At 38.1% G+C, this 12627-nt stretch overlaps 1 pseudogene; it reads left to right on the top strand.

Moving 5' to 3' along the window:
• Nucleotides 1-9397: 9397 nt before the first annotated feature.
• On the top strand, nucleotides 9398-10570 carry LOC107873762 (annotated as a pseudogene).
• Nucleotides 10571-12627: the final 2057 nt, after the last annotated feature.

Below are 12627 nucleotides of genomic sequence, written 5' to 3'. Positions count from 1 at the left end.
TCAACCTTCAAAACTCAAACTTAGATTCTAACACTTAACATGGATATCACCAAGCCTTTGATGAACCATACCACTTTCATCCTAGCATACCAATATTGCTACTCCAAACTTATATCTCTCTACCATGAGAATCAAGATCACATCAAAAGGCTCAAAACTATCAATCAAGGCTCCTTAACTTGGCTATCTAGAACACCATATACCATCTAACTAGTCTTTCTCCAACTAGCAAGTCCACGGTACCACTAGTCACACACAACATGTAATAGTCCTAGAGAAATGCAACAACTCCATATCGCCTTGGGCATATTTACCCACCATACCTACAACATTATACTTCATTATGAATCAACTTAAACTTAATCCATTTCATACACCATTCAAGCCTATTAGATCACTTCCATTACCATATAACTAGTATCATTAACCAAGAAATCAACACATCCACCTTCATGGACATCAACTATTCAAACTTAATATCTAGTGCTATTGCATGATTTACAACCCAACCTTACACAAAATTTTCACTTGGAAACTATAAATAAACATCACGAAACACTATTGCACTAGAACTTCATAACCACAATAATCGATCATGACCTAACGGTGTTCCTTATCATAATCCATTAGCATGTACTATTTCAACACCTCAAGCCTACTAATTTAATCCCACAAAACATGCATCATCAAACTCTTGCCACTATTTACCACCACACCATTTACATTCAAGCCTATAGTTTAGTATCAATCATCTACCACCAATGACGAATGCAACATAATATAAATATACTAATCTATCAAATTGGGACATTCTACCCAAATATCTCAAAAATCTACTACAGACCTTCTCATAAGTAGTACTAGTTTACAACTACCAATAAAAGAAGGTCAAGGGGTAAGGTCACGTAATAGACATGATCAACCTTAATCTTATATTATAACCCCATACAATCTTTTCTACTTATACGAATTTCTCACCTCATACTTACTCACACAATCATACATTTAGACTGCCTTCAAATTCCTCAAACAACCATGAGTCTATAATCATAACTTACTCGCTAATATAGCCATTTTAACATTCAAGCAACCAACAAATCACCCTGACCAACAACTCCTTCTCTACCTTCTACTAATAACACACAAGGACGAATCACTTCATTACCAACTCTATCTCATGCAAACAGATTCAGCCATACATATATTAAACCAACGAAAGAACAACAAGTTGGACAACAAGTTGCTAGTGAATCAAAACAGGCCTCACATGGCTTCACTAGACTTTAAATTATTTTTTTTAAAAAAAACAATGATAACAAGATAACATACTACAGGGCATAGAAAATTGACATATAATATTTAATGGTCTAAGAATATATATATTATTCTATATAAATAAAAATATGAGTAAAACACTTCCTCCATGGACTACCATACCGTCCACACACACGCTGCTAGCTACCACATTAGTTTATCACTATAAAAGGGGTAAATCATCCTCACTCTGACTTCTAACTTTGTGACTTCACATCACCAACTTCTTGGTCCAATTCCATTACCAATAGTTCATGACAACAACACCTTAACACACATTACTATTCAGGTGGAAATATAGTTCCAACATTCTGCTACACCTTATTACCTCTGAATCGTGACACTGGTAACATAAGTTCTGAGAAGAACTGAATACACTCAATACTGCAGGCTGAAAAGCATGATTTCATCAAGATCAAGGTTCACACTAGAACCCATACACTCTGAAGAAATAACGGACTCTTCTCAAGTTCTTGCAAAAATCTTATATGATTCGATCAGAATGAACCATACCATTTAGACTCTAAACTCCTGTACTTGAATCGCCCCAGTAACATGATGGGTCTGAGAACATCCGAGTAAGGAAAGAATTTGGGATGATTTTACTTTCGTATGGACGTTACCATATCACGAATTAGAGTATGAAGGAGGAATATTCTGACTCTTTGCACTAACTAGAACATGAAAAAAAGAGACATTCCTAAACGCCTAGTAGCCTCATTCTTATAAGTGTGGCGCGCTACACACCCATAAACAAGACTCTACTCGATGCAATTTCGCAGACACCCTGGGACCATGAACCGTGCTTCGATACCAAGTTTGTCACGACTCAAACCAGGGCCTGGCCGTGACGATCATTTTGAACCATGGAGGCCCAAAACACCCCTATCTGTCTGGTAATCATGCAACTAATTCATATGATCAAAGTAATGCGGAAAAACACAATAATTCGGAACCATGGTCATAAATTTGAAAATAAACAATAACGGGGAAATAAAGTTCTCCCAACATCAATCCACCTCTAAACAACTATCTAACCTCGGTTGCCGCCGAGATTTGAGTATAAGTGAGGGAGAGACACACAAGACCATGAAGCATGGTGTCTCGACCCAATGGTAGTGCCCAAGATCACTTAGCCCGGGCTCCTACCTATAGTCCCAATTTGGGAATGATATAAAGTCAAGTACACAAGATCACTTAGCCTAGTACCAAATTCCGTGTCGGCAAACACGTTTCCCAGTGATGAGCCCTTATATCTCAAACGCCTTCTTCGGGCATCCACCTTCCTCATGTAAAATCAATGCATTCAAATTTCATCTTATTCAATCACATATCGTATTCTGTAGGGTATCGTCATACCCGACTTGCAAGTCATCAATATCACATCCACATATGCATAACCATATAAAAATCAAGGTGCTTCATCATTTACAAATGGTGAACAATATTTATTTCAAATCCATGCTCTCTTTTGTTGATCACAATATAATATGGAGTATCGAAACATTATCATGGGAATTTAAAAACAATTTATCATTCATATTTATCAAACTTCCATGGAAAATCTCAAATCACATATGCACGATTTCAACCATTGAGGTATTTAGGCAAACAATTCACATGACATAAAGAAAATGACTTAGAAATCATATTGAAAGCAAGTTATTAGTATTTGATTGAAAACCCCCATTTAAAAGCATGCATGTTCATAAAGACTACACCCATGAGATTTTAAGATAACCCCACATACCTCTATATGCGATATGACAGGTTCTTCTTGAAGACTACGTTGCGGAGATTCCAAATCTTCAATCTATTTTGAAAACCCATGGTTGAATCTTGAACTATTTGGATTTTTATTTTGAAACCCTAGAGAGAGTTCTTGAACAATTTGGATGAATGAAGGTGTATTTTGGGGTCTTTGGGAACTGAATTTCGTGTTTATGGCTAAATAAGGGTGGAAAAGGACCATTTTGCCCCAAAAGTGGAGTGTTTAAGTCACCTGAAACCTTTACATAGGCGGTGCCTATGCTATCGCCTATGTTAACATACGCGCCGCCTACTACTTTGAAAGGCCATAACTTCTTGCTCGGGTGTTGGATTTTAGCAAAATTGGTATAGTTGGAAAGCTAAATTGAATACCTATCATTTGACACATAGTAGGCTCTCTAATTCGACATATACAGAAAGTTATGGTCGATGGAAGTTGACACAAATTACAACGTCCCCTAAAACTTAATTGATCGAAATAGTTTCAACTCGTCCTTAAGTTGAAGGACCTCTATGGTCTAAATTCAAGCTTGAATGGATTCACATACTACTCAAATAATTAACATGCCATATTGGCATAGGATTTATGGCTTCGGGATTGTCAACGCATCGAAATCATGGTTTTTATTCTAGCCTAAAATGCGGGGTGTTACAATGTGTTTCTCACAACCTCAATAATTTAGATATGAATCTAAAAAAAAAAGAATAATTTCGGTATATTTTTGACACTTCACTCGATAAACCCATCAAGAAAAAATGTTTCAGCCCAGCCCATCAAATGTTGTGCAGATTGGACTAGTTAAACGTGGAAATTACATGAGTAACTTACATAAATCCCGGATAGTTTCAGCAATATTACATAAAATCCCAAATAATTTGCTAATTACATCTTATCCTGGAATTTCAAATTGTGATACATATGTTAAGCAGTGATACATATGGACTTGTGATACATAAGTAGATGTACCACTAGTATATACATATGTTTACAGTAGTGATACATATAGCATATGTATCACTAGTAAGTACGAATCTGAGATTTTATGTAATTTTTTAAAACATTAAGGGATATTGTGAAATATGGTGTCTTAAATATGGGATCTGTGTAATTTTTCCAAATTACATCTAGTATTCCTAAAGTATCTGGTCTTGAATTTTCTCCATCAAAGTTTATGATCATGAATTTTTTTTCCTCCTAAATAAGTTTCAGTGATTGCATATAACATAACTTCAGTCAATTGAGTAGGTTCATTATTTTAAAATATACTGAACGCATGTTTTATGACCAACATATCTAAGTTCTAACGTTCCTCTATACGATAAAACTTCTGTCAATTTGTGCATATTCTAGAACATGTGCCTTATAGGTAAGAATTATTTGGTCATATTTGTTCCTTAAATATTCATTATATCATTTACTCAATATTTTTTAAAAAAAAATCTTTACTGCCACAAATCTATATTAAAAACTTTTTCTACATATTTTTTTAAAATTCATAATATAGTTAAAATTTTAATTTGAGAATTCAAAAGAGCTACATAAAGAAAATATAATGAATTAATTTGGTACAATCTTTTTAGGGTTTAGGGGTTAGGGGTTAGGGTTTAGGGTTAGGGTTTAGGGCTTAGGGTTAGGGTTAGGGTTAGGGTTTAGGGTTAGGGTTAGGGTTTAGGGTTTTTTTTTTCTTTTTTTTTAGCAAAATCCACTAGGCAAGGTGCCTAAGTTCTTTTTATAAAATTTTTAAAGATCAAAAAGTCATTACAAATGTAGCCAAAGCTTTAAAATAAAATCAAAACCTAAGCTTATGAGCAAACTATGACTTATAGAATGTCTTAATCTGGTACTACAGTAAGTGTGTATAAAATATGATAAACATGCTACAGATGTACTAAAAATTGCAAACCTAATATTTGAAAGTGTAGTATCCATGAACTGAATTTCCAGCTTGCCTTTGCTAACTTGAAATCTCCTTTACAGTGTTGTTTTAAAGAGCATTGATGCTTGTTCGTTGCTTCAAACGGTTGCTGCTGCATCTCCCAAATTATAATCACAACTTCTATCATCATATTCTGGTCTTCAAGGTTGTTCAAAATCCAAGCAAAACCACTTGGACACTGACATATATATTTGCCGAAAAATGATTCAAGTATAAAGCAAGTTAGTCGACAAATATATATCCCAAGTCTGGAACTCTTGGTGCACAAATTAGTTGACGGATCGCGTCTTGTATCATCTGAATGAGTGTTGAGCAGCTCCATTTGTAAAATAAAAAATCTCAAGTACCAATTTATCGATTTAGTTTGTATCAAATCATCACCTCGTGAAATAGGCGCAATGAAACATCAAACTTTATCGAAATTGGAACACGAGCAGGCCATATCCTTTCCTTCAAATGTAGGATCAATGAAGTAGTAGCAAACATTGGAAAAATATTTGTCCAAACCACTTCCCGTATGAGTAATATCACCGGAAAATAAGATGAATTCGCTAAACCAGGACAAGAATTTCGATTTTAAAGTCTCAACCCATGGCTGGCCGCTTTTGCATTGCCATCCTATGCTAGTTCCATTTATTAATATTCTCTCAATAGAATGAGCAACAAGTGCTAATAATACCACACATTGAGAAAAAGTTAAAAAATAGAATTGGCATAAAATGTTGTAACCTGCAAAAAAGAAAACAATGTTAGAAATAAAACTTATCTCCATGCTCTCCTCCCAATGGACTTGAACATGGCGATACATTATTTTATCGATCATCCTCTTCTTGCAACACCATTTCTCAGCAAGGCATATCACGACGTGCCACAAACTTCTACGCACTATCTTGCTAACTAAATCCCTTGCAGCAGCCTCAAATCTACATAAACGAGTACAAATCGAACAACACGTTATCAATTTTCCTCGTCTACATAGTAGCATGATGCAAAATCCACTGGCAGAAGCCTCAATTCTGCAACCTGGCAGCATGTTTAATTGAGCTAAAGGAGTACTAATTGAGCAACAAGTTATCAATTTTCTTCGTCTACATAGTAGCATGATGCAAAAATGAGTTCCATCAATCTTGAGCTCCATTGTTGGGTTATAACAGTGAAATAACCCATAAAACAGTCACCATTTCCCAGAATAGTAAGGTCACCGGAAAAAGGATGAATTTGCATTTCCATGCTATGCTAATTCCATTTATTAATATTTTCTCAATGGAATGAGCAACGAATGCTAATACCACACATTGAGAAATAATTAAAAAATAAAATTTGCATACCATATTGTAACCCGCAAGAAAGAAAATGATATTAGAAATAAAAATCATCTCCATGTTCTCCTCCCAATGGACTTGAACATGGCGATACATTACTTTCTCCATCATCCTCCTCTTGCAACACCATTTCTCCGCAAGGCATATCGAGACACACTCCAAACTTCTACGCACTATCTCGGTAAATAAATGCCTGGCAGAAGTGTCTATTCCACAATCTGGCAGCTTGTTAACTTGAGCTAAACAAGTACAAATCGACCACCGAGGTATCAATTTTCCTCGTCTAGATAGTAGTACAATGTACAACTGATTTCCATCAATCCCGAACATCATTATGGGGTTAAAAATGTAGCACAGCCCCATAAAATAGTATCTCCACTCCATCATCTTCTTCTTGCAGCACGAACTCGCAAATATGGACATTGAAGCTTGTTGCTATTAATTATCTTCCTTCCTTGCGAGTCCAGCTCGTTGAACGAGTGCACTATAATGTCGACGCGTTGTAGTGCACTATTTACCAAGTAGTCCGCAAGCTGGTTGCCTTCCCTCATAATATGAGTCACCTGGACGTTTAGATTCTCCATTAGCTCGCCTATTTCCTCCAATTCCGCAGTTACACTGCATGGCGGCTTCTAGGTACCCGTAATTATATTTTTTAGAAACAAAGAATCAGTGTCTAATATCAAATTAAACATATTATGAGCAACACAATATCTAGCGGCCTCCAGAATTGCAATAGTCTCTGAAAATGTGTTTGTGCCTTTGCTAATTTCCTTAGCTTCTGCATATATCAAATCACCAAGAGGATCTCTTATACCAAACGCATAGGAACTTCTACCTGGATTACCTCTGGATACACCATCCGTATTGCATTTTAACCAATTATCCGGGGGTAGATTCCAGTGCACCTGAGTAACCTTCAACGCTGGCACAAATTTTTCCAAGACTCAGATTATGTCTGGCCATCTCTGCGGCACCTGCTTGAGTGCTGGTTTTCTGACCTTGACAAGCAATTGAAGTGTGTGAGAAACCTGGTATATAATTCTGTTAACAGTCACCTGTTCTCCATGATTGTTGTTATTTCTTTTCTTCCACAGCTCCCAAATGATTATGGCCGAAACTGCGCAAAAGATTGGTTGGAGTCTTGGAAGAACAGGAGCATCCCACCATTTAAGAATGACCTGTTGAAGTTGTAGACCTCCAATGGAAATACCTGCATAGGAATTAAAATATTCCCAGGTTCTTTTAGCGATGGGTACTTTCAGGAACACATGGCCAAATGTCTCCTCTTGCGGCCTGGTGCAGCAACTACACCTCGACGCCAAGCTAAATCCAATATTCTTCACGCCATCGTCCAATGGAATTTTAAATTTCCACGCTCTCCACATCATGAATACGATTTTATAAGGCAGCCCCTTTATTCACATGTACTTGTATATATTAGATTTTACACCCCTCAATCTAATAAAATCCCAAGAAGATTTTATAGAGAATTCTCCGGTAGTCTCGAGCATCCAGTATGGTGTATCCAGTTCCTGCAACTGTGATGGAACTTGGATATTTTCTATTATGTATTAAGCTAAATCAGCAGGCAAAATGTGCCTCAACAATTGTTCGTTCCACCTGTTATCACTAACGATAGTAGCCACATTAAGAATCGACTCATCACAATAAAAATCAGATGGAGTGACATGATACAATGCTCCAAGCCCCGTCCAATTATCAAACAAAAATTGAGAAGATCCCATCCTAGGCTTCCAGTAAATCTGATGCTCAATCAAATCCCTGGCTTCCAACATTTTCCTCCAAACGTGTGACCCTTCCTTCCATAATGCAATAACCGGATTAATCTTCTTAGAGTATTTGTTGCTCATGAAAGAGCTCCACAAGGATGGTTTCGTCCTAAAGTTCCACCACAATTTGGAAAATAAAGCCTTGGACACATCGAACATGGACCTGAACCCCAAGCCGCCTTCATCCTGTGGCAAACACACCTCCAACCAATTTGCCCAATGCCTGCTTCTATTGCCCACTGAGTTTCTCCAAAAGAATTGAGCAAAAATCTTATGTAATTTTTCAATTACATAATCAGGAGGGTCGACGGCCGATAACAAATGAATCGGCATGCTTTGTAACACATGAGAAATAAGAACTGCTCTTCCCGCGTGAGAAAGTAATTTCCCTTTCCAGGATTGCAATCTACCCAGCACTTTCTGAATGAGGTCCGAGCAAAATGACATTTTTCGCTTGCTATAAAAGATCGGACATCCTAAATATGTCAAAGGAAATCCCTAGACATCACCTCCACAACCAAAATAAATAAAGTGGGAGACAGCGGATCCCCCTGCTTTACTCCCTTGGAAGATTTAAAGAAATCATACTGCTGCCCATTTACCAAAATCGAGTACCAGTTGTTATTCACTATATCAAAAATCAGTCCAATAAACCTTTCGCTGAACCCATCTTCCTTAGAACTTTAGTTAAGAAAAACCACGATAATTTGTCGTAGGCTTTCTGCATGTCAAGCTTTATGACTACATTAGGCCCTGCCTTTGTCCTCAATCTGATGTCGGTGACTATCTCTTGGGCAAGTAAGATGTTCTCTACAATGCTTCTGCACTTCACAAAGCTGACTTGATTGGAAGATATCAACTCGGGAAAAACGCCAACTAATCTATCATGAATTACTTTTGAAAATATTTTGTTGACGAAGTTGTTTAGGCTTATCGGCATCATGTCAGAGAATGTGATCACCTCCTTCTTCTTTGGTAGCAACACAAGATTCATGTGAGTGATAAATCTAGGCAGCTGCCGAACTCTAAAAAATTCCACAACCATTGCGCACACATCGTCTCCTACTATTTTCCAGCAACATTGGAAGAATTTTCCAGTATAACCATCGAGACCTCCAGCGCTATCACCAGCTCTTCATTTTGCTCCATGTTGATCATGCTAGGGACATGTTTTAGAATATAAAAGTCGGATGGTACACTTTCTTCTGTGAATTGTAATCAACATTTCTTTATCTTATTTGTATCTGTAACCGGTTTATGGATGAGTGCTCTTGGAGTAGTCGGTCTGGCTCTGAATCTACGTGTCTATGACTTTGTTTCTCAAGAAATCCATACATCAGAAGATCCTGAATTTGATACTTTCTATATTAAAAATATTCTCTTAAACGAAGGTATTCGTGCTTGGATGGCGGCTCAAAATCAGCCTCATGAAAAGCTTATATTTCTGAGGAGTTTTACCATGTGGAAACACTCTTTAATGGAAATTTCTCTTTAGCCGGGGTTGTGATCAAGATGCTTGTTTCGCTTGGTGGGCCGGGAATGCCCGACAACTCAATTTATCCGGGAAACTACTGGGAGCTCATGTAGATTATGCTGGATTAATCGTATTCTGGGCCGGAGCAATGAACCTATTTGAAGTGGCTCATTTCATACCGAAGAAGCCAATGTATGAACAAGGATTCATTTTATTTCACCATCTAGATACTCTAGGTTGGGGGTAGGTCCTAGTGGGGAAGTTAGAGACATTTTTTCATATTTTGTATCTGGCGTATTTCACTTAATTTCCTCTGCAGTATTGGGCTTTGGTGGTATTTATCATGCACTTTTGGGTCCTGAGACTCTTGAAGAATCTTTTCCATTTTTTGGTTATTTACTAAAATCCCCCTTTGGAGAGGAAGGATGGATTGTTAGTGTGGACGATTTAGAAGATATAATTGGACGGCACGTATGGTTAGCTTCCATTTGTATACTTTGGGGAATCTGGCATATCTTAACCAAACCCTTTGCGCCGGCTCGCCGTGCGGTGCGCTTGTATGGTCTGGAGAGGCTTACTTCTCTTATACTTTGTTTGAGTGCTTTATCTATTTTTGGTTTCATTGCTTGTTGCTTTGTCTTGTTCAATAATACCGCGTATCCTAGTGAATTTTACGGGCCTGCTGGACTAGAAGCTTCTCAAGCTCAAGCATTTACTTTTCTAGTTAGAGACCAACGGCTTGGGGCTCTTCTTCTCTCTTTCATTAACGAGTCTTGTACATGCAAATCTAACGGTAGTTCATCTCCTTCCGAGCTCACATTCGTTTTTCAGTGTATGCTTCCCATCTCTATCTTTCTACCGGCAGGCACATCTGTCCTTTGCGTCGTCGATAATGAATTAAATTCAGTCTCACACCCTTGTCACTTAAAGGGAAAGCCAGAGAAGGGCAACTTCAACTAAGGAAAGAATACCAATAACAAGAATTGCTTAAGTAAAGTAGTCCCATTTCTTTTTTCGGTATACCGCTCTACGAGCAGAGCGAATGAACAGAAATATTTCCAAGTATCATGGAAGTTTTGAGGAAGATATGGCTATCTATTCTCCATTTCTGTAACCGTAGTAATGCAGAAAGCGAAGGGTCCGCATATGTAAATGAGAAGGTTTCTCAAATCGAAAAAAATCCCATGGTTGTGTGAACATAGAGCTCTGCCCTTTTCTTTCCTTTTGAAGCTGATTTCCCTCCTTACCAACCTGAGGGTAGTATTATATAAGCAAAAGAGTAGGCAAATAGGGAAAAGTGAAATAAGGGGAATAGAGGCAGTCAATCGGTAGAAGGCAAGCAACTCTCATAAGAGGTCTTCGATGCTGGTTCCCCCAGCAGCTGTGCCCCTACTCTACTCCTTGATGAAGTTCATCAATTTCTGCATTTTCCGTCTGTACTCTACTAAAAGTCTAGTTATATGATTGAGTAGCAAATGACGTAGGTAAAGTAAAGGGGTCAATTACGCTCTATCAGTCTTGGAAGGAGTCCATGGAGTATGCTTTCCCGTTTTCAAAATCATAGAGCTCAGGTTTTTTCCCTCTCCTAATCTGAATCAACTCTACTCGTAAAAGGGGCATTAAATCGAGGAAATGTTGGGGGTCTATCTGCCATATCACTTATTCTTTCTCGGGCCAATGCTTCATTCTCTTTTTTTTTGTACTCGTTCGATAAGACGAAACGAAGAAAACTCTTATCCCCAACAAACTGATTCATGTTCGTCAACAGGCTTCTTGACTCCACTGCTACCCACCCGGAGTCGACTATTGATCCATCGCCCGAGCCCCTTTTTCTTTCGTCCTTGCTTGAACCCTAAACCCTAAACCCGAAAACCCTCCTTCTCTCTCTTCTCTGGCGATTTTTTTCTTCTCCCTGCGCTTCTCCTTGGCAGCCCTTTCATGGCTGCTCAGGCCACTGGGAAGCCTCCTTATGAGGGTGTCCAGCCCAACCCCGCCCTAAATTACGAACAAATTCTACAACCCACAACACAAAATCCACCAAAACAGTCCATCCCCGCAATCCCTATAAAACCTATTATTTTCCATCATGGAGAACCCACAGTGCAGTGGAGTTTGGATGAAGTGCAGCGCATGATAATTCATGAAAATCTCCAATATGCAATTGTTGGAAAATTTTCTTATAGCTGGCCAGAAATACATGATTTATGGAAGTTGATTCCAAGCCAATGTGAAATAAAAGGAGACTGCAATATTGGCTTTCTTTGCAACCGTCATGTGCTAATCAGATGTACGCAACTTGAAGATTATATTCAATTGCTATCTAAACCAGCATACTACATCAAGGATAAGCATATGTATCATCAGATGAGGCCGCCAAAGTGGGACCCTTGGTTTAATCCGATGGAAGAGATGTTAGTTGCGATGGCATGGATTTCTTTCCCTAGTTTACCACCTCATTATTTTGGGAAGGAGGCACTTTTTTCTTTAGCTTCTGCTGTAGGGAAGCCACTCCAAGTTGATTTAGCGACAAAAAATAAAACGCGGCCAAGTTGTGCACGTGTAAAGATGGAAGTTGATTTGCTGGCAGATCACCCAAAGAGAGTCCAAATCCAATGTATTAATCCTTTACTGGAGAAATAAGGGCCAAGTGGATAAAAATTAAATATGATTTTATGCCAAAGTATTGCAAACATTGTTGTTTGCAGGGACATGACGAAGAGGGGTGTAGAGTTCTTCACCCTGAACACATTCTGAATGAGAAGGAACAAGAAGATGGTGGTAGTGTCGAGCAAACTGATCAACATGCTGCTGCTGGACACATTGGTCAGGTAACAGAAAAAAATCAAGCAATTACTGGTGCAAATCCAAATCGAGGTTCAAGACAACCTGTTATGAACGGGAAAATTTCTAATGCTCCAATTAGAATCTTATCAAGCGGCAAGGTTGTTGGGAATATTCAAAAGTCCTGCAGATAAGAATTTAAATGCAAATGCCCCTGTGTTTAAGCCAAGAAATAC

Source organism: Capsicum annuum, chromosome 6 (genome assembly GCF_002878395.1).
Source record: "Capsicum annuum cultivar UCD-10X-F1 chromosome 6, UCD10Xv1.1, whole genome shotgun sequence".
Taxonomy (NCBI): Eukaryota; Viridiplantae; Streptophyta; class Magnoliopsida; order Solanales; family Solanaceae; genus Capsicum; species Capsicum annuum.
This window is presented reverse-complemented; position numbering and strand designations above follow the sequence as displayed.